Below are 24,367 nucleotides of genomic sequence, written 5' to 3'. Positions count from 1 at the left end.
ACTAGCCCCGTCTCTCTTTTTCTCTTTCTTTGTTCCTCTTTGTCTCTGTATTTTTACCTTATTTCACTCTAACTTCCTTTTCTCTCTATTTATCTCTCTCTTGCTTTCCCCTTCTCTCTTTCTCTCCTTCTCTTTTCTCTCCTTGTCTCTTTCTATTTCTCTTTAGATTTTGTTCTCTCTCTCTCTTTCTTACCCCTCTCTCACTATTTCTCTTTTTATCTATTTTGCTTCTCACGCTTGCTCTCTCTTTCTTTTCTCTCTCTTTCTCCCTTTCTCTCCTTCTTTGTCCCACCCTTTCTACTATTCTCTCCCTCTCTTTCTCTTATTTCTTTTTCTCCTTTTTCGTTCTCTCTAATCTACTATTCCGGCCCCCGAGAGAATGTTTGTTTTCTCGTGTGGCCCCCGGGTTAAATTGAGTTTGACACCCCTGGTCTAAGAGGTAAGAGAGGTAAATAATAAGTTAATAATGTTGTGGTAGAGAGAACCAGAAATGTCCTCCAGACTGAGCAGAGAGCAGCCGGTGATTTTTTGGGCTGTGTTAATGACGTTCTTTGAGGCTCTCCTGCATTTTGCCATGTACCAAGCATACCACACTGTGATACATTATGCTAGTATCCTCTGCACTGTGTCACTAAACATCAAAAACTTCTGTTCCATTTTTTGCTGAATACGAAGAAAAGACGTTAATTGTTGATCACTGCGTCAGAATTAGTAGCAGGTACACAAAGCGGCACCGATACACGTGTGGGTCGCTGGCCCGTGGCTGCAAAATTTAGGCGACCTGGAAGCCATTAGCCCGGCTTAGCGGGGAGCGACGGCTAATGAAGCGGAAGCGGCAAACCCGATGAAGGCGCCAGTCTCATTTGCATTCGCCCGGCGTGCCGCCGCTGATTTGGGGGTGCACAGTAGCAATGTAGGAAGCAATTAAGGGATGGATTATACACACTTGCTCGAGCGTGCCACACAAATACCGATTCTTATTTTCAACACCATAAGGAAAAATACATAAAGACTGAGTCATATTTGACTCATTGGTGTGCAAAGGAGTGTTGGATGTTGGGGTGTGCACATTCATAGAATTACAAAGGTCAGCACAATTTTTTTGGTCTTGAAAAACACAAGACACGTGTTGAGGTGAAATAGGTTGTTGTTGACATTTTATTTGTTCTCTTTTTTCATCCCAGAAACAAGGTTACAATACAATTGAAATGAAAACCGAAAGACAACAAGGGCTGAGTGCAAAAAGCTGAGGCTTATCTCGATCCGGACACCTTTCTTGATCTTATATTGAAGAAACAGAACGATAATGACATGTATCCATTATCTGCACCGCTTATCCTCACTGGGGTCGCGGGGCTGCTGGAGCCCAGTCCAGCCATCCTCGGGCAGTGGGCAGTGGACACCCTGAACTGGTTGCCAGCCAGTCGCAGGGCACACAGAGACAGACAACTCACTCGCTCATTCACACCTAGGGACAATTTGGTTTGGCCAATTAACCTGACATGCATGTGTTTGGGATGTGGGAGGAAACCGGAGTGCCCGAAGGAAACCCACGCAAGCATGGGGAGAACATGCAAACTCCACACGGGAAGGCTGCGGTCGCTGGACTTGAACCCTGAACCTCTGCACTGTGGGGCTGCAGAATTTAAAAAAAAAATAAGAATTAAAAAAAAAATGTATATATCACCAGGGGTTCGAAGCGAAAAAATTATTGGAATTAATCAACAAACCTCAGGTCAAGTAGCTAAATTTAGATCAAATTAGCGCTACTTGTGGACCTTGTTTACATGCAGGCAATAATCCGATTGAAATGGACCATCGCCAGCTTCCCGATTGATGTATGTAAGGCCATGTAAACGGACACAGAAATCCAGTTAAAGACCTTAATCTGACTTCAACTGTATTGGATAGGTTTGTCCTTTACCTCTCTGAATACAGATTAACACGTGATAAGAAAATATATAAGAAAAAGCCAGGAAACGAGAATTAAACATGTTAAAATAAGGAATAGTATCATTAATTTCCCTCATTTTGCGTCTTTGCAGAATTTAGAATTTAACTGCCCTAAATTAACTCTAGTGATGTGAATTTTGTCTCGTTTTCGAGAACCCGTTGTTTCGGTTTTGGCTCACAAAAAAGACTCTATCGGGGGGGTGACCGACAGCAAGACAAACACATACAAAAACATTTTTAAAAAAATTAAAAAAGGGAAAAAGTAGCAAAAAACTCACACACATTTTTTTGGGGACCATAGAAAACCCAAATGCCCAAACACCCAAACAAGTTAAGCACCTCGTCACCCAAGTTGGTCATGCTTTTGTCCTTCCAGATGAAACGGGACACAAGAAAGCGGCCATGTCACTCGGGACAGGGTGACAGAACACACTCTTCTGTTCAACAGCATGGCCCGACAGCTTTCACTGGTTTACCCCTTCCGCATCATACAGGTGCACTGCCCATCACTTAGAACACGTCTAAACATCCCACTCTCCTTTCACGACACCTCTCCACTCATTCCTATTACCAACAAGAGCTCTAGCTTTCACTATATTTAAACCTCTGTCTTGCAGTGCACTCATAACACCATCCATCCACGTCAATCGCGACCTCTTGGTCTTTTGGTCTAAAAAGACAAAGACTCCAAAAGCCTTTTCAGGTTTTTGGTTTATTTTATGCACAAGATTACTTTTGGGAGGCAAATAAAGCTCAAACAATAAAAAAACAACAATGAAAAAAGAAACTACAGAAGAAAAAAATGAAATAAAGGCAAAAAGAGAGAAAAAGGAAAAACAATAATAAAGGAAGAAAAAATAAGTAAAAGGCTAGAAGAATAAAAAGAATACAAAGAAAATGAGAAAAGGGATGGAAAAAACAGGAGAAAGAAAAGAAGAAAAAAAAGCCTAGGGGAAGGAAGAAAACAAAAAAAAAAGAAAAAAGAAAATTGATGAAAAATAAGAAAAAAAAGTGGCCCTCTTTCAATGTAAAACTATTTAAAATGTGTGAAAATTAGGCTAAGAAGCTCACTGTCTCAGGAACTTTTGTAGGCGTTCATGCTGATGTACACTGAAAAGGAAATTCTCAAAGTCATTGTCACCAACCAAGTAGCAGAAACCTTTGCTTAGGAGGATTTTTTTTATGTTTTAAGTAGCCAACTTAAAATAGCCAAGCTACTTCATAAGAGTTATACGAGTTTAGTGCAAACCTAGCAATCTGTTGGGAAGGCAAAAACAATATAGATTCCAAATGACTGATAAAGTACATAGGTAAACATCCATATCATTTTCCTTGGAATTAAAATAGTTAACTGTTTTCTGTTCTATTTTTTACATATTTTAGAATTTCTTCCCAATGAAAGAGCATCATAAAGCTCGCTGCTGTTCCACTCATTCATATTCCCCCTCCATAGCTAAGTGGGCCGGCTTTGGGTATAAAACTCTTGGGCTGAAACAGGGTCTCACCCCGGCCTGCCATAATATTAGTTCGTCAATCAAGCATGTGTATTTGTGACGGATCATAAAAAGCACGCTAAAATGGAAGGCTGAGCGATTAGCTGCAAATATTAATTCTTGAATCCGGCTTTAAAACAGAAGTGCCCACACTTTTTAATTTGCGAACTCTGTTAAAATTCCATTGCATTTTTTCTTATAAGCTAGTTTAAGTCATGTTGGTTCTATTGACATTTTTATTTATCTGTAGTAAAAAAAATCTGGGTGGTATTCAAGTTTTCGTGTACCTTTATATGAGTTGCTGCTAAGCCAAATTGTATGTTCTGCACTGTTAGTTTTTGGTTTAAGTGAAAGATTAGTCATGGTAGTTGTTTAGAAATCTGCATATATTTACTGTAAAAGGTTTCGGAGAGCTACTAAAGTTTTATTCGAATTTATAAGAAATGCTCTTTGTCTCATAGAATAGAATAAAATATTAAAGTTTTCTCATGTCAATTTTTAAGCTTTTATAGCAAATGAATATTGGCTCCAAATATCAGTTATCTGCCTACTCTTAATACTAATACTAATAAACGGTCCTGAAAAAACGGTTTCGGTCAATCTCCAGTCTCAAGGCATATTGCCACAACCGGAACAAGCAGTGGACCCAAATGCGTAACGTTTCACATGATGCTTTATTAAGGGATGGGGGATGTCAGTGCGAGAGGAAAAAGAAGCAAGTCGGGTAGCGGGGACAGGAGAACTAAGTGTGGTCGTGGATTGGACAAGTCGGGTAGCCAGAACAGGAGAACGGAGCGTGGTCAGAGAGCGTAACAAGTCGGTAGCCGGGACAAGAGAACAGAGCGTGGATCGGCGATCGATACAGGAAACAGGGGACGGGTAGGATACAGGAACAGAGTCAAAGTGCTTGCCTTGCATACGCTGAGGGTTGCTGACGGACTGACAAGGAGTGAACGAGAATGACGTGCCTAATTAGGGAGAGGGCTTGTCAGGGAACGGGTGGCAGCTGGGTATGAAAGAGTGAACAGATGAGGGCAATTACCAGGCAAGTGACAGAATCGTGACACATATAAACGATTAATTTGGATTGCTCCAAAAATGTGACTCATGATCCATCCATCTATCAACCCATTATCTGCACCACTTATCCTCAGTAGGGTTGTGGGGATGCTGGACCCCATCCCAGCTGTCTTTGGGCAGCAGGCAGGGGACACCTTGAACAGGTCACCAGCCAGTCACAGGGCACACAGAGAGAAAACAATTCACTCGCTTATTCACACCTATGGACAATTTGGACCGGCCAATTAACCTGACATGCATGTTTTCAGAATGTGGGAGGAAACCTGGGGTGCCTGAAGGAAACCCCACGCAGGCACGCGGAGAACATGCAAACTCCACACGGGGAGGTTGCAGTAGCTAAACTTGAAGCCTGAACCTCTGCACCATGGGGTTGCGCACTAACCACTGCCCCACCATGCCGCCGACTCATGATCCCAGACTATGTAAATGTAGTCCCGGTCAGCTCAATTCAAACAAAAGCTGCAAGAGTTAAAAGTACGTTTGGAAAAATAGCCCATCCCACTCGCCACTTCACTGGAAATGAGTAGAACGCCCTGTCAATTGTGCTTCTCTCTCGCCTCCAGACTACTTTGTCAATTCACTCAACCTGTGAGAATTGAAATTGCCCCTGGCAGCAATTAACCTAGATTGCTATTGTGCTTATGATGGCGGAACGCAGTTTGTGTGTGCCCAGTCGAGTGAATGCTTTGTTTGATGAAAGGCCAGTTTATGCACCAAGTACAATGTGGGGGGTAATGGAGCCGGAGAGATTCTCAGAAAGGCTCGGATGCCTCTTGGTAACTGAAGAAGTTTCACGGACCTCGTTTCAGATCCATTCTCGGTCATAAGCCTCAAACAAAAGTGAAATGCAAGGCTGTCACATTTTTGCAGGCGTTCGATTGTCTCTTTTTACAAGACAGCACAGAATTTAGTGTACACTGTACAGCCTATAAAAGAGACCAAGGGTGTTGTTTTTTTTTCACACTAAAGGAGGCAAAAGTTAAGACCCTGGCAATAAAAGTGAATACACCCCTAAGAAAAAATGTGATGGGTATATTCCCACTTGCCACATATTTTTCATCAAACTTGTATTGTGAAGTATCGTATCACATTTCAATGGCAGTGAAAAAAAACGCTGAAAACCCCCCAATAAATAATACAATAAAATTGTTCAATTGCTGGGTCTTTTGCTACTATAGTTTAAAAGAAAGCAACTATAAAAATATGATTAATTAATAATATACTTGAATTCCATTTTAAACCATTATTTTAGCAAATTCAAAAAATATTTTTTTATCGGGAAAAAAAACAGGATAAATAATTGAAAAGAAAAATCCATAATACATAATGTCTTACTGGTAGATCGTTTGATCATATTGTTTTTCTTTTTCTTCCTTTTTTGTATTTAATAAAATCTAAAAGATATATTAAGCAACATTATTTAATATTTCACCTTACAAAACTTTTATTCTATCAAAATAAAAAAACGAATATAAAACTAGCATTAGGGTTGTTTAACCCGGAGGAGTATTGTTCATTTAAATATTTTTTTCATTAAGGACAATCATTATTATATATTTTTAAGTTAAAAAACTAAACTTTCTGCAAAAGAGGACATTATCTCTTATTCAATATTTATTTTAAACATATTTTAAAATGATTGATTTAAAATAACTATATAACTTAAGCAAGATTTTTTTTAAGTAAATAAGTGATAAAAGAAAATACTTATAATAAACTAAAAACATAAATGGTAAAATATATTATTCTACTAGAAGATATGTTGCCCTAATTTGAGCATTGTTTTACAAAATTATTTTAATCATTAGTAAAATCAGAAAAATGAAATATAAAACTAAGATTATTTACTACTCTTCTATTCTGAAAAACTGTCGGTAGCCAGGACAGGAGAGCAAAAACGTGGTCGGGATCAAAACGGGTCGTAAGCCGGGAACGGACGGGTGGGAAAAATGGGGGCAAAAAGCGGGACCGACGGGAGTCAGAGTCAAAGTGCTTGCCTTGTAGAAACAGAGGTTCGCTGATGGACTGACAACAGGCGAGTGAAAGGACTGAGCTTATGTAGGACGGGGAACCAATCAGGAAGCCCGCAGCGGTCGCGGGGGGGCTGGAGCCCATCCCAGCCATCTCCGGGCAGTGGGCAGGGGACACCCTGAACTGGTTGCCAGCCAATCGCAGGGCACACAGGGACAGACAACTCATTCGCTCATTCACACCTAGGGACAATTTGGACCGGCCAATTCACCTGAAATGCATGTTTTTGGAACGTGGGAGGAAACCGGAGTGCCCGGAGGAAACCCACGCAGGCACGGGGAGAACATACAAACTCCGCACAGGAAGTCTGGAGCTGGATTTGAACCCACGACAGGTTCCCATGACATGAACTGTGCCGCACAAGCGCTAACCACTGCGCCGCCGTGCTGCCCCTTCATTTTAATATTTTTTTTGTTAAATAAGAAACAAATTTTTGTAAATTAGAAACTTTGTAAATTATGTGTTGTAGAAGACATTTTTGGCTCATAATAATTTGTGAGCAGGATTCTTTATGTTACAAAACATCAATTGAAACATACAGTGAAATAGAAAAAAAAAATAGATAAATAACGTATAAATAGTAAAAGCAAACAAAAAAATAAGATATATATTTTTGTAGGTATTTTGATGACCTTTTAAAAAATAAATAAAAATAAAGGCAAGCAATTTAGTAAAATCTAAAAGAAAAACTAAAAATAACATTATCTAATGTTATGGTTGGATCAATTTAACCACCAGGGTTGTAGGGACACCATTTCCTGTGGTGTTTCCTGGGCAAGAACAGCCTGGTGGTGCCCATCCCTCTCCAGGCCAACAAATGTAATGATATATTTAAAAACAAAACTCTCATTGCAGCAAAATCATAGAAATATACAATGAAACTGGCAGCACGGCGGCGCAGTGGTTAGCGCATGTGCGGCACAGTTCATGTCATGGGAACCTCCTGCGTGGGTTCAAATCCAGCTCCAGACTTCCTGTGCGGAGTTTGTATGTTCTCCCCGTGCTTGCGTGGGTTTCCTCCGGGCACTCCGGTTTCTTCCCACATTCCAAAAACATACATTTCAGGTGAAATGGCCGGTCCAAGTTGTCCCTAGGTGTGAATGAGCGAGTGAGCTGTCTGGCCCCGTGTGCCCTGTGATTGGCTGGCAACCAGTTCAGGGTGTCCCCTGCCCACTGCCCGGAGATGGCTGAGATGGGCTCCAGCCCCCCGCGACCCTAATAAGGATAAGCGGTACAGCTGATGAGATGAGATGAGAGATACAATGAAACTGGGCAGCATGGCGGCGCGGTGGTTAGCGCGTGTGCGGCACAGTTCTGAGGTCATGGGTTCAAATCCAGTTACCAACCTTCCTGTGCGGAGTTTGCATGTTCTCCCCGTGCTTGCGTGGGTTTCCTCCGGCCACTCCGGTTCCTCCCACATTCCAAAAAACATGCATATCAGGTTAAATGGCCGGTCCCAATTTGTCCCTAGGTGTGAATGAGCGAGCGAATTGTCTGTCCCTGTGTGCCCTGCGACTGGCTGGCAACCAGTTCAGGTTGTCCGCTGCCCACTGCCCGAAGACGGCTGGGATGGGCTCCAGCACCCCCGCGACCCTACTGAGGATAAGCGGTGCAGATAATGGATGGATGGATGGATACAATGAAACTTTCAGATATTTTTCAAAGCTAGACTCCTCCTACTGCAAGATTTTTCAATTTTCGAGCTTTCTCTGCACTAGATCTAATCTCCAAATCAGAGTTAAGTATTCATGCTATACTGTAAAATATAAATGAACGAAAATGGCTCTGCTGGGAGTGAAAAGTTACAGCCACTCACCGCTAGCTCTTTAGCGCTACAGATACGAGAAATAAATGGTCCGACTTCACGCCAGCTGTTTCAATCATCAATAAAACGTGCATTTAGCTATGTCATCTGTCGGCTAACTCGTCACACGTTTTTACTTCTTAAATAATTGGAGGATCAATTGAGAGTATGTTGAAGGTTGCCGAATATAATTCGAGGCTTAGCACATGTATCCCTGAGCTCTTGTGTCGCCTTTAGGCTTTGCTATTCTTTCCAAGCCCTCCTCGGCGGTACATAGCCTCAAGATCTGCTTGTACGATGCTGTGTGTTAATTACGATGCTATTTAAAAGCACATTAAAGGACTCTGTGCTCATTTGTGTCTGATAACATGATTAAGTCGTTCAATCCTGTTAGCTACGGGACATCATTTGTCAGTTGCTCCTGTGTATGTAGATTGGGTAAAGGACAACATATTGCACTTTCTTTTGTCTTTTTCCTTTTGTGGTTTTGCGCCATTGTCTCTCATTGTGGAATGGAATGCAGCTGACTGCCGGGGTATAGAAGCGCCTTTCCTTATTCGAAATAAAATATAAAATGATTTGACCGAATTATGGGATGTTTTGTAGTAAGTGCTTGGTATCATTACAATGCAAGTTAGGTATCCTCAGCCTTACCTCAAAAATATGATGTAGAGGTGTTAACTAGCTAGGAATTATGAGTAGAGTTTTTGAAAAAAAAAAAAGACAAATTGTAAAGTTATATCAGAAAGAACTTTAGCACTGAAAAAATAAACATTTAAGATTTATTTTTTTTGTCTTACCATAACGACAGGTTAGGCATAAACCCACCTACCTCCACTGGCTGGACATTTCTTATTTTCGATAAAAAGAAAGGCCCCATGGGAGGGCCTATGGGACGGACTGTATAGTGTACATATTTTTGTACAGTCCTCCATTGTTCTCCTTGGAAACTCAACATTCATTCAAATCTTTTTTTTGGTTTGAGTGTATGTTAAATTATAAACCTAACGATAAACAAGTATAATAGTTAGTAGGAGGTTACTTTGATAATGACTAAATTTTTGATTGATGGAGTACGTGTTTCTATTGTAATGTAAAGTCTGGAAAAAAGTCAGACAAGAACACAATGTAGAGGAACTAAACTGCCACAAATCCATTTCCAGCCAACACAACAAAAGACCCACCATTCGTCACAAGGCCTTTCCTTTTTCCTAAAGTGCACACCAGGGCCCTACATCTACATAAAGTGACCAGACCTTTTGAACCTCAAGAGTGTTCGTTTGTAATCAAAAGGTTGATGATTTGCATACGTGTGTCATGTTTCGGGCCAGGGATTTATTTAATTGCGTATCCGAAAGGAAATTTACCAAAATTATTGTAATCAGCCAATTGTAGAACTTTATATTGAAAAGCATCAACAGAAATTCTAACCGGTCACAGTACATGCCTCCGGTGACTGACATCAGCCGCATTTAAAAGCCCAGGCGCGAACGGCTCTCTTCTACTTTTTTTCACACGCTTCCTTTTGAACACTGTTGCCTGTTTGGCTTTTGCCCCGCTAGACCATAAATCCTGATCATTAAAATGAGTTGATTATCTTAATATTGGGTTTATTGATCAGTACTTTCATTCCTGCTACAGAATTTCTTCACCCTACCCCTCCCTACCACCGCGAGTTATTGTGTCAACAATGTCCTTTGTTCTTTCGTTTAATTTTTTGTGAAAAAATGCTAACCAAACAAACACAATAAAAGCAGTTGTTCTTGTCTACGAGCTGCACAATAAAATATCCCGAGTCTGCTGTAATTGTGTTAAATTACATCTCCTACCCTGTAAAAGCTTTAATTTAATATAATCGCTTCCTTATATCCTCAAACTGTCATGGTGAGTCACTCTCAAACACTAAGCCTTCGATTTGAGCGCTTTGCTGACCAATCTAAACAAAGTACGCAGAGTTTAAAATTGCATGGAGAAGCCCTACATAAAAAGGCCACGCGGTAAGATGAACGAGGCCATTTGGAATCACGCAAAGACGCTCTAGTTGCGTCTTGGAATAAAACCAAGATGGAAAAAAAAACCCCGAAAGCTGATGTCTTATGGGAGAAGTGCTGACTCGGATTGTCCTCACCTTCTGTGTCGAGTTGATATCTTCTGGCGGAGGACATGCATCACAGTCACGAAGGCCAAGAGCTCAGCCTATAAATGAGTGCACTAATTTACTACTCTGCCCATCACTCATCGTGTTCTCGGAGCCTGGGGGTGCGACGGAGGAGCTTCATGACACAAGCCCGTTTTGACAAATGTTCTCAGAGGATCGAAAACACGCCGAGATGTTTCAGCGGAGGCGATAGATCGATCCCGGCGGCAATCGTGGGGCGGAGAGACACGTGTGAGGCAACACGGGGTGGGATGAAAAGCGGGTAAACTAAAAAATGTGTGTGAGTTTGAAACATAGAATAGAATAGAATAGAATAGAAGATAATAGAATATACCTTTATTGTCATTGTTACAAAATGGGTTTACATATTTTGACAATGAAATTGGGCATGACACTCCAGGTTCACACATTCACAGTGAGGTAAAAAAAACAAGAAGATAAAGGAACTTGGAATGATCTGATCTGCATTTTTATATAGCGCTTTTCAAGTCAATGACTTCCCAAAGCGCTTTACAATGTGCTCCACATTTCCCAATAGCGGCCTTGTATTGCAGCCATTTTAGACGCTAACCTGCTTATTGGGGGTTCAGTGTCTTACCCAAGGACACTTCGACATGTAACACGGACGAGACGGGATTCGAACAGGGATCCCTTGATCCCAAGACGAGCTCTCTATCTCCTGAGCTACTACCGCCCCAACAGAGAAGATAAGTGGTCGGCGGCGCCCTCTGTTGGCTGCGGCTGCATCGGCTCGCTACAACGGGTCAGGTGCAATCGACATTTCGTTCTGTGTACATTGTTACACAGAATGACAATACAAGGAAATTATTATTATTATTATTATTATTATAAGGTTTTAAAACAAGGAGGATAAGGTTATAACCCGATTTAGTCAATTTATATATTTACAGTGGCTAGCAAAAGTATCAGTCCCCTTGCATTTGTTTAGATTGGTCACAATTTTGACTTTAAACATCAACTGGAACATATAAATACTGTACTGTACTACGAGAGACCCAACAAAGGGATACAACAAATAACAACCTATGGTAATTAGCATATTGTGATATAGTTCATCATTTTCTGTAATGTCTTTCATTTATTCTAGATCCATTACCCAAAACTGAAGTAGATCAAGCCTTTTATTGTTGTAATATTGATGATTTCAGAAAAAAATAGTCCCTATCTCAAATAATTAGCATATTTCATCTGACAATTATAAAAAGTGTTTCTATTTTTTTTTTTAAAGTCAACCTTCAAATAATTTGTTCAGTTATGCACTCAATACTTGGTCAGGAATCCCATTTGCGGTGTTTTCAAGCCGCGATTCACTTAAGCTGCGGAATAAGAAATGCCGAGTATTGAGGGATTGTAGTAAATCAATATTGGTTTAGAAGTGAAATTAATTAAATCAGAATAAAAAATCTGACTCCAATAGAAATAAATGGTCTCAATGTCAATTAATAGCCCAAGAAAAAAATGGAAGTCACTGTACAAAGTTTCAAATGAAATAAGAAAAATCTGTGGAGTTTAATATTTATAACAGTTTTTCCTCACAAAAGCAGTGCATCATCACAATTCCATTTTGAATGCAACCTTTTTCTCTGTTAAATTCTTATCAGAAGTCCTCATTATTTGTTCAAAAAGTCCCAAATCCAGTTGCATCCATTGTTTGTTTTGCACTAGCGAAAGAAAACGGATGGCAATTTGCCGTCTCTCAACATTCAATATTTGAGATGAAAGCCCCATGGTGCCTTCAAATGTCAACGCTCGCTGTGTTATTCTGTCATTGTTCTTTCGTCTTTTGTCATTTGCATCAAATGTGCCACCTGTATCTCGCACCACAAAGCTATCGAGACGGAAATAGAAGGGGAAAAAAGGGACAATTTCCAGCTATATTTGCAAACTGTACCATGTTCCTACAGCTAAAATGAAACCGAGAACAACGCGGACCTCAGCCGAGCAATCCCTTGAGCTTCATTATCTCTTCTACGAATGAGGACAAATGATGACATTTTAACAGTCTTAGGAAAAAAAGAAACAATTTAGATCCACTTGCATCTAGAAACCCACCCTGACTCCATAATGACATTTAAAACTTTTTGGGTTCTTTCAAATTCTTTACAAACTAATTGGGAGACTGGAGCAGGGACGGCCATCCTTCCCGAAGGTCTCTTAAAGCTCTTGGGAAGCTCAAAGGAGCGCAATCTTTTCGTTCCCCTTCCGAGGAACCTTTCCCGGGGGTCCGCAAGACAATTTCTTTCACTTCATGCTTGGTGTGTGCTTGGTCTGTGCTCAGGTATGCACCGTGGACGATGAGGCCTTTTTAAATAAGGTCCAACATAATACATTTGGGTTCTTATTCTTCATTATTTTGTTTGTTTTCTTTGTTTATTTTTGTTGGAAAAAATGTAAGTTTTTTTCACGTTTGTGATATTTATCAATGGGTTTTCCATTAAAATAATATTTACACAAATAAGTATTAGATTCAATTGAACTTAAATTAAGGAAATTAAAAAAAATCTGGATCCAGACTGATAAAAAATATTCGGATAATTCGGATAATCATTTCAATAGCTAGCAATAACTAATGCATGGATGGAAAAAAAAGGGAAACCAAAAAGTTAATTAAAATGTCAAGATGACTGATTAATTTCACCTGTGCCCGCTCGTTTGGCGCCAGACGCTGCTGGCTTCCTGATTGGTTCCTTGTTCTACTTAAGCTCAGTCCTTTCACTTGCCTGTTGTCAGTCCGTCAGCAAACCTATGTTCTCACAAGGCAAGCATTTTTGACTCTGACTCCCGTCGGTCCTGTTTTTCACCCGGTTTCCACCTGTCCATTCCTGATTTCCCTGTTTATTTCTGGCTACGACCTGTTTTTTGACCCCGACCACGTTTGCTCTCCCGTCCCGGCTAACGACCTGTTTTTCCGTCAACTACCCTACGAACCCCCGCTGCGGAAGATCCACTCCCGCATTCGGAACACGTTCCGATTCTGTGAGCGGCTTGCTTCCCGCGTCCACCCAGCACCAGATCGCGGGCACTGCCTTTCCTCTATATCTCAATAAACTTGCGATTACATTAGGCATCTGGGTCCTACTTCCGTCCTAGTCGTGACATAAAAAAAAATGAAAGGAAAAATTAGTGAATCTTTTACATGGTAATTTTTTTACATTTACTAGCCAAAATGTGATGTTAAGTGCAATCTTATATTTTAAATTATTTCAGAATACGTACACACTATGAAATGTCATAAAAGCAAAGTGTCCTGACATATGGTACACACATGTATGATAGATATTGAATTGTTTGTCATAGACTGCAACAAACAAAGACAACATATTGTTTCATTGGCAATGCTCATTATAAGGATTATTTTTCACATTTTACCATATAATTTTGGGAGAATAGATACAAATCAAATGAGTCCGGCCAGGATTAGCGTAACTCTATCACTAACCTAACCCAAAGGATTACAGTTTCCTAACCATAACTGTGAACCCTAAAGTTTATGTGTGAGGATTAGACTGTAAGTGTTCACAGTTTAGGTTTACGGTATACGGTTTAGAATTTAAACTAAAGTTCACTGCTCAGCCAAACCCTTGCCTGAGCCTTAACCATAAAGGTTGGTTTGGGTTATTGTTAGCTTAACCCTAACCTAAAGGGTTTAAAGTTTACAGTTTAGCCTAGTTGTAACTGTTCACGGTTTAAGGTTAGCCTCACCCTAGACCCAACACTAAGGTTGCACAGTTTTAAGTTAGCCTCACTACAACCCTAATGGTTAATTGTTTAGGGATGGCTTAACCTTAACTGCAAGGGTTTAAAGTTCAGGATAATCCTAACCTTAAAGCTTTGCGGTTTAGGGTTTCTTAACCCTGCCGCTCTAACCCTAACACTAGCGAAACTTGGGTGAGGTTAATATTTTTCAGATTATTTTTTTTACCTGCACTCTGATTAATCTGACGTGCATGTTTTTTGGAATGTGGGAGGAAACCCGAGTACCTGGAGGAAACCCACGCAAGCACGGGGAGAACATGTAAACTCTACACAGGAAGGCTGGTAGCTGGATTTGATCGCATGATCTTAGAACTGTGCCACGGACGCTAACCACTCAGTCGCCGTGCCACCCCAGGAGCAATATATAGGAGAAAATATGCAGTTTTTATTGAATGCTATGCACTGCTGAAAATTGTTGTACGAGCCACAGATAGCTCCCGCCCTAGTTAGGACACCCCTTATGTCCACAGAGTGCTTTTGTTTGGCTGCAACCGCACAAGTGTGGCAGTTTCACACTTTGACCATAAAAGAAACCCTTGCTCCATGCCCTCTGTTATAATTGTCTATTTTTCTCAACTAACAATGCCGTTATTTTGCAAAGAGAATTCTAGCACATAGAAAACCCTGAATGCCGTAAAACAGCATCAGACGATCATTCCTTTCTGTTGAATCACACAACCTTCAAGTACTTATTAATACCTTTTCAATAAGATGAATATGGCGATGTCCTATTTTAAACAATGCGTGCAGAAACATGATGACTCTCGCTTTGAAGATGCAAACAAAGAGTCGTGCTTACATCACCTCACCAATGAATGGTTTTACTGATATATTTCACATGGAAAACATAGTCAATTGGTATTCGAACAGTATCTAGAGGACTCCAGAGTTTTCTTCAGTGGGTCTCCAAATGAGATACCAGAGTCAGACACAGGTAACGCTCTCAATGACCCCCAGAGAATGGACTCGGACCCCCGGTTTTGATTAAGTAATTTGAATACTTCAACAACACCTATGAACTTTACTGTCTCTACTATCAATGAATGCTGCACCCCCTTTTTGGAAGGTTATGAACAGTGGGAAGAAATTTGGCCGTGCCCTTCATTGTGGAGTGACTTGGGTGAGGACCGAGACGATGGGGTGGCCATTTCAATAAACAACCCTCAACTCATCATAAAGGGGAGCACTGTGATGAAAGAAGGACGCGATCAAACAAGAACTAAAAGCTTTGGCGGAAATAAAGAGCAAAGGCAGAATGTCACACTTTCACTTTACCTCCAGAAACCTTGTTAGAATATGATATGGTGAAATTGTGAATGTGTTTAATTGCTGTTAAAAGTGTTGATAAAAATTGTTCAAACCTCATATTGTTAGAATATGATATAATGAAATTGTGAATGTGTTTAATTGCTGTTAAAAGTGTCAATAAAATTGTTCTTTTAGATTCAGATTCAGATTCAGATTCAGATCTACTTTATTGTCATTCTAGTACACGTGTATACAGAACGAAATGTCGATGCATCTGACCCCCACAGTTTCCTTGAATGTACAGATATAAATAAAGTTGTATTGTAATTGGCTACGTATAGTATTTTACCAGCTGGATGGCAGTCCAGTATTGTAGTATCTTAATGAGTCATTGATACCAATTTGATCAGCCTCAGATACAATACACCCCAAGGATACAACATTAAGGCACTCTAATGTAGGGATCGCAAACTGAAATTTGTGTAGCGGGGGACAGAAACCTGCAGCTATCAGCTATGGCTTTCCGAAATTTTATTTACCTAAGGTGTAACGTAACTCAAGGTGGTTGAGTGGAGTAAAGGTTGGATGCAGAGATGACAGCGGTTTTCAAGTCAAGTCAAGTCATTTTTATTTGTATAGCCCTAAATCACGAAGAGTCTCAAAGGGCTTCACAGATTGTTACACTATATTACACAAACTATTTTCAACCGACAAGAGGAGTAGGTTATTCGTATGCAATGGAGTAGAAGTGAGTTTTAAGTTTAGATTTAAACATTTCCACTGAGGTTGCAGATCGAATCTCAGGGGGAAGAGCATAAACAGATTTTAATACGTTCACTCGTAAGAATTTCCATGCACTTAGAAGATTTCCTTGGTTTAATCGCCTCCTTTTTTTTAATAATAGTCGCAATCATCGATTGGTTACTGCTGAGCAACTTAGTGAGGGTAATAATGAGTCAGCCTTTCCTTATGTTTCTTGATAATCCAAAGCCTCTTTTCCATGATTATCATGTTTTTGTTTCACCCTTTAGCAACGATACAAGCCTTAGGACCTATATTGCATAACTTATTAAGTATAATACTTCATTGCTCTGACTCGCAACGTTTTTACGAAGCAAACAAGATGCATGAAGTGAGGGAAAGGTATTGTGGGATATAGTTCAGCCTATCAGCATTTTCGCGACATCGTGACGCAACCAAATGCAGATATGTATTTTATATGATGTAAAAGGCTGATAGGCATTTTAGAGAAGTATGATGCACAGTCATACTTACACACTAAAATCTTTATTTTAGAAGTTTTCAGTATGTAAAATAGTTTAATATTGATTTTTTTAATTGCACACTGTAAAAGGAAAACTTCATCAAGCGGGGATGCCCTACCCTGATGGTCTACTGTCATTTCTAAAGAAGGCAAATACAATCCAATCATTTTTTTCTTACAAATTGAATTAAAAGTAAAAAATATTATATTTTCAAGTACCAAATTGTATATTAACAAAAAGATCAGTGATGGGATGAGTCAAGTAATCATTACCTCATTATTTGGTACCAGGCTTCTCAGGTTCCATGGTCTTCACTGAAGTTGAACCTAAGACATTTTTCCTTGAAATATGCAAAATAAATCAATATATAAATAAATACATATCGTAAATCTGGTTTGTTTGGCAAATCAATTTGTTGCTTTTAGACATTATTTTCCTATTGTACGATGTATATTCATTATAAATCTCACACACACACAAAAAGTAAAAGTCTCAAGCTATTATTAAGGTAAGTCATCAATATTCCCTTCTTATATTGTCATTATTTGATCGAAAAGCCTGGAATTCTGTTGTATTAATCAATTATTAGATTTAATTCAAATTTAAATAAAATAATTTAGGATTGCTGGTGTTAAGAATGATTTGTACTAAATTAATATAAAAATCATATAAGAATTCCATTTAATTCAATATAAGAATTTTCTTGAATGCGAAAAAAATACTTGAAACCGTCAAAATACCAGGCATTATTTTATTCAGTTTTTTTGGTAAAATTCCAATTGAAAACAGCTAGAAGAAAAAAATATTATATTTTTGACGGTTCGTAAAAGTTTGGTCTCTCAGCCTCAGATACAATACATGGTTCAGATCCTACCTCTCAGATAGGATGCATTGTGTTAAATATGGTGAAATGACACCTGAAGCCTTTAGTGTTACCTGTGGTGTTCCGCAGGGTTCAGTACTTGGCCTCCTTCTTTTCAGGATTTACGCTCTTCCAAATGACACTCAACTATATCTTTCCACACTGTGGAAATTCGGAGGTTTGCTTCACTGAGATAAAAAGATGGATGTCACTCTACTTCTTGTACCTTAACTTTGAAAAGACCATAATGTTAATCATTAGTCCATCTATATTTCGTGACTCGTTCTCAATACTGCTCTGAATATTAACTAATGTAATATCACCCAGAGTGTCAAAAATGAAGGTGTCACATTTGATCCCAATCTGTCATTCCAAACACATGTTAAGAATATTACTAGAACAGCTTTTTTTCCAACTTCGCAACATTGCTAAAATTCACCCTATGCTGTCCCAGTCGGATGAGAAGATAATAAATCATGTGTTTGTTACCTCCCGTCTTGATTAATGTACTACTCTCCGGTCTAAAAGAAGTACTATCCTTGCCCTCATGTAGGTTTTAGATCAGGGGATGGTGTAATAATAGCCTGTGGTGTGTGAAGCCCTTTAAGACTCCTTGTGATTAAGGGCTAAACAAATAAACATGACTTGACTTAATAAGTAAAATTAGTTTTTGAAGATTTATATGTATCTATTTATTCATTTCATTCATATTGTTTTAATAAATGTACCGTAAAATCCGGACTATAGAGCACACCTGATTATAGGCCGCACGCACCACATTTTGCTAACATTATTGGTTTTGTCCTCACACAAGCCGCACCTGTATATAAGCCACATGCGCCACCATTTAAACATGTAATACAGCCATAAGTTTATCTCAAACCTGATCTGAAGAGCCACAGTTGTAACTGTGGGGTTTGGGGTTTTTAAGGGTTATTGTTCTATCTTCGTTATTCATTATCCATTATCCGTTATCGGTCAGTTCATAATACGCTACAAAGCCTAGGAGCCGGGACACTTACTCTCAGCCAAAAGGCCAAGCTAAGGTCCTAGCCCTAAAGCATTGCTGACATCATTGCGAATGCACCGTTCCCGGAGGTACTGCAATACCGGGCCGATGCGTGGAGTGGACAGAGCAAGCTCTTATTCCATCTCCGGATTGCAAAAATCAATCGTCACATTGTATACAAATTCAGAACCCCTGACCTGACCAACACATTAAGATACATGCAAAGCCAAGCCAAAGCGTTATATCTGAAGTTCTGCCTAAAGGAATCCATCCATCCATCCATCCATTTTCTGCACTGCTTATCCTTGTTAGGGTCGCGGGGCCCTAAGCAGTCATCAAGACATTTTAAATGCACGTATTCTTTAAGAATTTAGAACAAAAAAACCTATTGTATGAAAACAATGTTATAAAATATAGTAATTGTCATGATTACTGATGTGACTCAGCTGTGCAGTTTAAAAACCAGCATAAAGACCACTGCACAGTTTGAAGACCCCAGCTCTCATGATCATGGTATCTCCCCTGCCAGGTAGTACACAATCCATCCACCACAATCAGCAACATGAACCGAAAATGATACCGGTAGTTATAATTTTATGCAAACCTTTAAAGTCCAGGTCCCGTTAAAGGTAATCCAACGAAAAAAATGTATATTTCCAAAGTTAAGGGAGGGAAAACTATATATCCACTATTGTCCGCTGCAACAACAAAGAGATTTAACTCAGCTTTACCCCACTTCCCGTCAACCCGTGTTTGCTCCGCCCCTTTTTTTTGATTCACTCGTAGAAAACATATCACAATAAGTCTCTAAAATAAATACATTACAAAAATATACAGTTGCAAATACATATTATACATGGTTACACATATTTACAAAGAAAGACGGTACACCGAGAGAGTTTTCAAAGCTTTTATAATCATAATATAACCTTCATCCCAAACCGTGCCTGTGAAAGGTACCACCACGCTACTCCTAACATGCACAAAGCGCAGCTGTTAAGAAATGCCGTACCGCAATTGCGAAATTCACGGTAAACCGTCCTCGTCTTTCTCCTCATAACTGTCGCCATCAAGGGCGTCTTCCTCATAATCGGAATGAACCTCTGTCCTCTGTCATACGGACAATTCGAACAAAAACTAAAAGAATGCAGTCTACCTCGGCGCACAATTCCACCAGTCTAAATGTTACCTTTTGTACTCTACTGTAGTGCCGCTGGTGGCCGTTAGAAAAATTACATAAATTGGCTGCTTCACTGAATAAGCCGCAGGGCTGAACATTTGGCAAACAAGTAGCGGCTTATAGTCCGGAATTTACGGTATTTATTTCTATAAAATTATTCGCAGTGTATGATTGCCTTCTAGTTTTAAAATAGTTGTATTTGTATAATTTTTATCATGCATACCGGTCAACCTCCACGGTTCCATGCCCTTACAAAATATTGTATTTTCCATTACAAAATAATCTTACACCATATTTTTTTTCAAACGTGTTTATTTATGTAGTTTAACATGTTATATTGTACATGTGTTTCGTTATATCATATTTATTGTTAATGAACATTTTGTTGTAAGATACTGAGTTGCTCGACATGAATGAGGTTTATTATAAGAAAGTTAAAAAATTAAGTAGCTTGGACGTTCACTGTAGAAGGAAAAAATACATGCAAATGTAATAAAGTAGAATAATACATTTTCTTATTCAAATTATTAATTCATTTTCTGCATTAAATCATTATTGGTAATATACTGATTTCATTTTCTCCTTTTATACTTCCTTTTTTTCTTAACTTCTTTATACAACATAATGATTCGTAATATAATGCATCAACGCAAGTGAGCCGTTTGAGAGACGGCTCTCTTTAATGAGTTGAGCCGAAAAAAAAAGTTATCTAAAAAGAGACGGACTTCCCTTCACTACACAACTACCACATGAAATCCGAGGCGGCAGATGCATGCGCACAGTGGCATTTAACCGCTCGCTTCGTTTGCAACGAAAAAAAAATGATACCAAGATAGAGGCTACTGCGGCGAACTCGTTTGACTTGATTGATTTGCCGTTTTATGATAGTCGGTGTATACCGGATGGTACCCATAATTGACAAATTTGCGTTTTTCCGTACAAATTTTCTTGTACGTCGTACACGTCTTAAAATGCATAATAAACGTACTTTGTACGGCAAAAACGTACAGGTTGTCAGGTATGAATTTTTATTATTTAATATGAATTACGTAAAAAAAATTAAAAAATTAACAGTTGTCAATTAATATTTGGGGGGAGATGCATGTTTAGTGAGCGACTAATCACAGCTCAGCCTCAGAAATGAGGTGAGCCTTGATTGGTTGAAAGCTAAGCCCTGGATATAATCAATGAAATCATTACTTGGCATCAACTTTCAAAATGTCTCCCCCGAGGATGGAAAATAAGACAGGTATTGGATGTTTACTCTTATTCTTTGTATGTAATATTATTCCCAACGCTGTGTTTAAACTAGTGAGGGAATATACAAACTGATATTGTTAGTAAAGTGCCTCATGTCCCCCGTAGCTTCCATTTTTGTACAACTCACATTACCCCCGTATTCCTTATCGTTAATATCTAATTTATTCGCCGCCATTTTCCTATTGTACATCTAAAAAATTGGATACGTCTATCACCCTTCCATAATACCCAAATAAGCTCATTGCTTTTAGAGCCGAAATTGCTTTCTGTATAGCAGGGACAGTTTGTTCCTCGGAAGTAGAACATAGTGACGCTAGCATCCATTTTGCGTCCAAACTCGATTTCCAGGAGCAGGCAAGCTGCTTCGTCTCAGCGCTCAGCAGCCATTCATCAGCAAGTCTCGGAGATGGAGATGTTTCGTATTCCGTCTTTGCCTCATTCACACAATATCGTCTCCATTGTGTCCCACAAAGTTGGTGGAGCTGCTCAATATCTGAGGCAGGGCTTGTTGGAAGAAAAACAAAACAGCTGACTCAACTCAAAAGGCAACAAAGGTGTGTTTAAGCTTTCAACTTAAAACATGAGAAATTGATTTTTATATGAGATTCCTCTCACATTTCTCACATCACAGTCTTACTCATCGCTGTTGACTCTACTTTATAAGAACAGATTTAAGGGGGCAAGTGCTGAAAGAGAAAGAGTCTTCAGACCCAGTGTTGGGCACGTTACTTTAAAAAGTAATTAGATAAAGTTACTCACTATTTTCTTCCAAAAAGTAAGTGAGCAAGTTAGTAAGTGAGTTACTCTGTAGTAAAATAAACTACTTACCAGGGAAACTAACTATTTCCGTGACTGAAAAAAGTTGTATGTCAAGTCATGTTTATTTGTATAGCCCTTAATCATAAGGAGTCTCAAAGGGAAGCACAGACCACAGATTATTGCAAACTACAGATTATTATTACCCCATCCCCTGATCTAAAACCTACATGAGGGCAAGGAAAAACTCAAAAACCTCAACATGAGAAACGTTGAGAAGGGACTGCACATGAGGTAATCCCCCTTCCAGGATGACCAGGCTGTCATGACGAGATGTTGCAATAACAATTAATACACAGATATCATATCATCAACAGTAAATATAGGTCATTAATAAGCTATAGATTTGAACAGTTCCCTGAGTTTGCAGATCGAATGTCAGGGGGGCAGAGCATTCCACAACATAGGGGCCTGCGGTTCTCTTCTTGGCTCTTGGGATCACAGGTAGACCAGCATTTTCAGAGTGAAGGCTCCGGACCGGATTATAGAGGGAAATTAAATCTGAAAGATATGAGGGGGCAAGTCCATGCAGTATTTTGTATAATACTAACAGAACCTTAAAATCACATCTTAAGCTAACAGGGAGCCAATGCAGGTTAGCTAAAACCGTGGTAATGACATCAAACATTCTTGTCTCAGTTAAAAGCCTTGCTCCAGCATTTTGTACCAGATGCAGGCTATTGATTTCGGACTTCGGGAGACCGGAGAGTAGTACATGACAGTAATTGAGACAGGAGGTAATATGAATATGAATTATAATCACCGCATCCGACTGGTACAGCCTAGGGCGAATTTTAGCAATGTTGCGAAGATGGAAAAAAACCTGTTCTCGAAATATCCTTAAGATCTGATCTGCCCTTATGTCCCGGCCCGAAGCCTTCGTTCCGAGAGCGCCGGTCTCCTGGTGATCCCAAGAGCCAAGAAGTGTTCCGCTGGTTCGAGAGCGTTCTCCATCCGGGCACCGGTGTTGTGGAATGCTCTCCCCCCTGATATCCGATCTGCAACCTCGGTGGAAATGTTTAAATCTAGGCTTAAAACTCACTTCTACTCTATAGCATACGAATAACCTAATCTTCTTATATGTAATAACTTGTGAAGCCCTTAGAGACTAATTGTGATTAAGGGCTATACAAATAAAAATGACTTGACTTGACTTGACTAGGTGTGTTTGGAAGGACAGATTGGGGTCAAATGTGACACATGTGACACACATATCAAATAATATGGCATTTTATGAACATTATTTGAGTCAGTTGAATAGAGAAGAACAGACAGGTAGTTGTGTTATAGAACATTGTAATATTTATTGCATTTCACCACAGCAACAGATTTATCCTACACTTGTAGTGCAACAAAAAGTAACAGTTAACAATAAAATAAAATAACAATCAACAGTAAACAATTTTAAGTGCGTTAAATAAATCATATCTAACTCAAATGGTCCGTTGTTGAGCTGGGTATTCCGACTATTTTTAGAGAACCGTTTAAAAAGTTGTCCATTTGAAACATGAATATTTTGTTTGTTTGTTTGTTTGTACATGATTCAATTGTTTGTTTGTTTGTACATGATTCAAATTGAATCTTTTCTTCCGGCGCCGTCACGAATGGCAGCCACTCCAGCAGCTCCCGTGTTATTTTCGATTGTTCTCGATTGTTCTCAGCTCAGGGATGCTGCTGGAAATGTGAATTTCCCTTCGGGGATGAACAAAGTATCTATCTATCTATCTATCTATCTATCTATAGTCGCTATTTTGAATGGTGACATGATCCCAGAACTCTGAAGAGAGCAAAAAAAAAGCGCAGATAAAATAGCGTCAGGTGTGCGGGGATATGCCGTCGCTGGAGTTCTGCAGCCAAAGTAACCCATCGCTTTTGACCGTCAGTAATGATAATGACGTTGTAACGGCATAAAAAGTAATCAGTTAGATTACCCTGTTACTAAGAAAAATAACGCCGTTATTTTAAAGCGTTACTTAAAACGCCGTTATTTCCAACACAGTTCAGACCTCAGTAAATTGTTTATAATTTGAAAAACAAAAACAAAAAAACAAAACAAAAATTAAAGATCACAATGGTGCAGGTGCATCAGAACCAACTATTGTCAATTTTTGCACGGCAGCGATTCTACTACTCGAGGGCAGAAACTCTGTTATACATTACAATCACATACATTTTTTGCCTGGAAATACTTAAAGCAGGGGTGTCCAAAGTTTTCAAAAGCACTTCAGAATTGGTAAGCTGATAGCGAGTGAGGAGCTACTATTCAGCTAGACATTATTTGAACAGTCTTAAATCAATTTGCCCTCACCAAAAGTTTTGCAGTACTTGGCGATCAGCGTCGCAACCTTGTAACAAGCCTTTGTAGCATTTTTCTTTACCTGCGGGGTCTCGTGAAAAATCTGTCCACAGTTGCTTCACCTTTTCACTGCAT

The 24,367-nt window shown here is 39.4% G+C and overlaps 1 protein-coding gene and 1 pseudogene across 4 annotated transcripts in view; one reads left to right on the top strand and one right to left on the bottom strand.

Moving 5' to 3' along the window:
- The window catches only part of sntg1 (syntrophin, gamma 1), a 101,989-nt gene that overhangs the window by 8,401 nt on the left and 69,221 nt on the right, over positions 1-24,367 (top strand). The window contains exon 1 of one of the 4 annotated variants that reach the window (XM_088347406.1): positions 21,055-21,109. The exons of the other annotated variants lie outside the window; for them this stretch is intronic. The gene's annotated coding sequence lies outside the window, so the exon portion shown is untranslated. Of the gene's footprint in view, positions 1-21,054; positions 21,110-24,367 lie in introns of those variants that run through there. 4 annotated transcript variants of the gene reach the window in all.
- LOC148376468 (U2 spliceosomal RNA) lies at positions 18,755-18,844 on the bottom strand (annotated as a pseudogene).

This window comes from Urocampus carinirostris, chromosome 1 (genome assembly GCF_059441175.1).
Source record: "Urocampus carinirostris isolate Australia breed hairy pipefish chromosome 1, RoL_Ucar_1.0, whole genome shotgun sequence".
Classification (NCBI taxonomy): domain Eukaryota; kingdom Metazoa; phylum Chordata; class Actinopteri; order Syngnathiformes; family Syngnathidae; genus Urocampus; species Urocampus carinirostris.
This window is presented reverse-complemented; position numbering and strand designations above follow the sequence as displayed.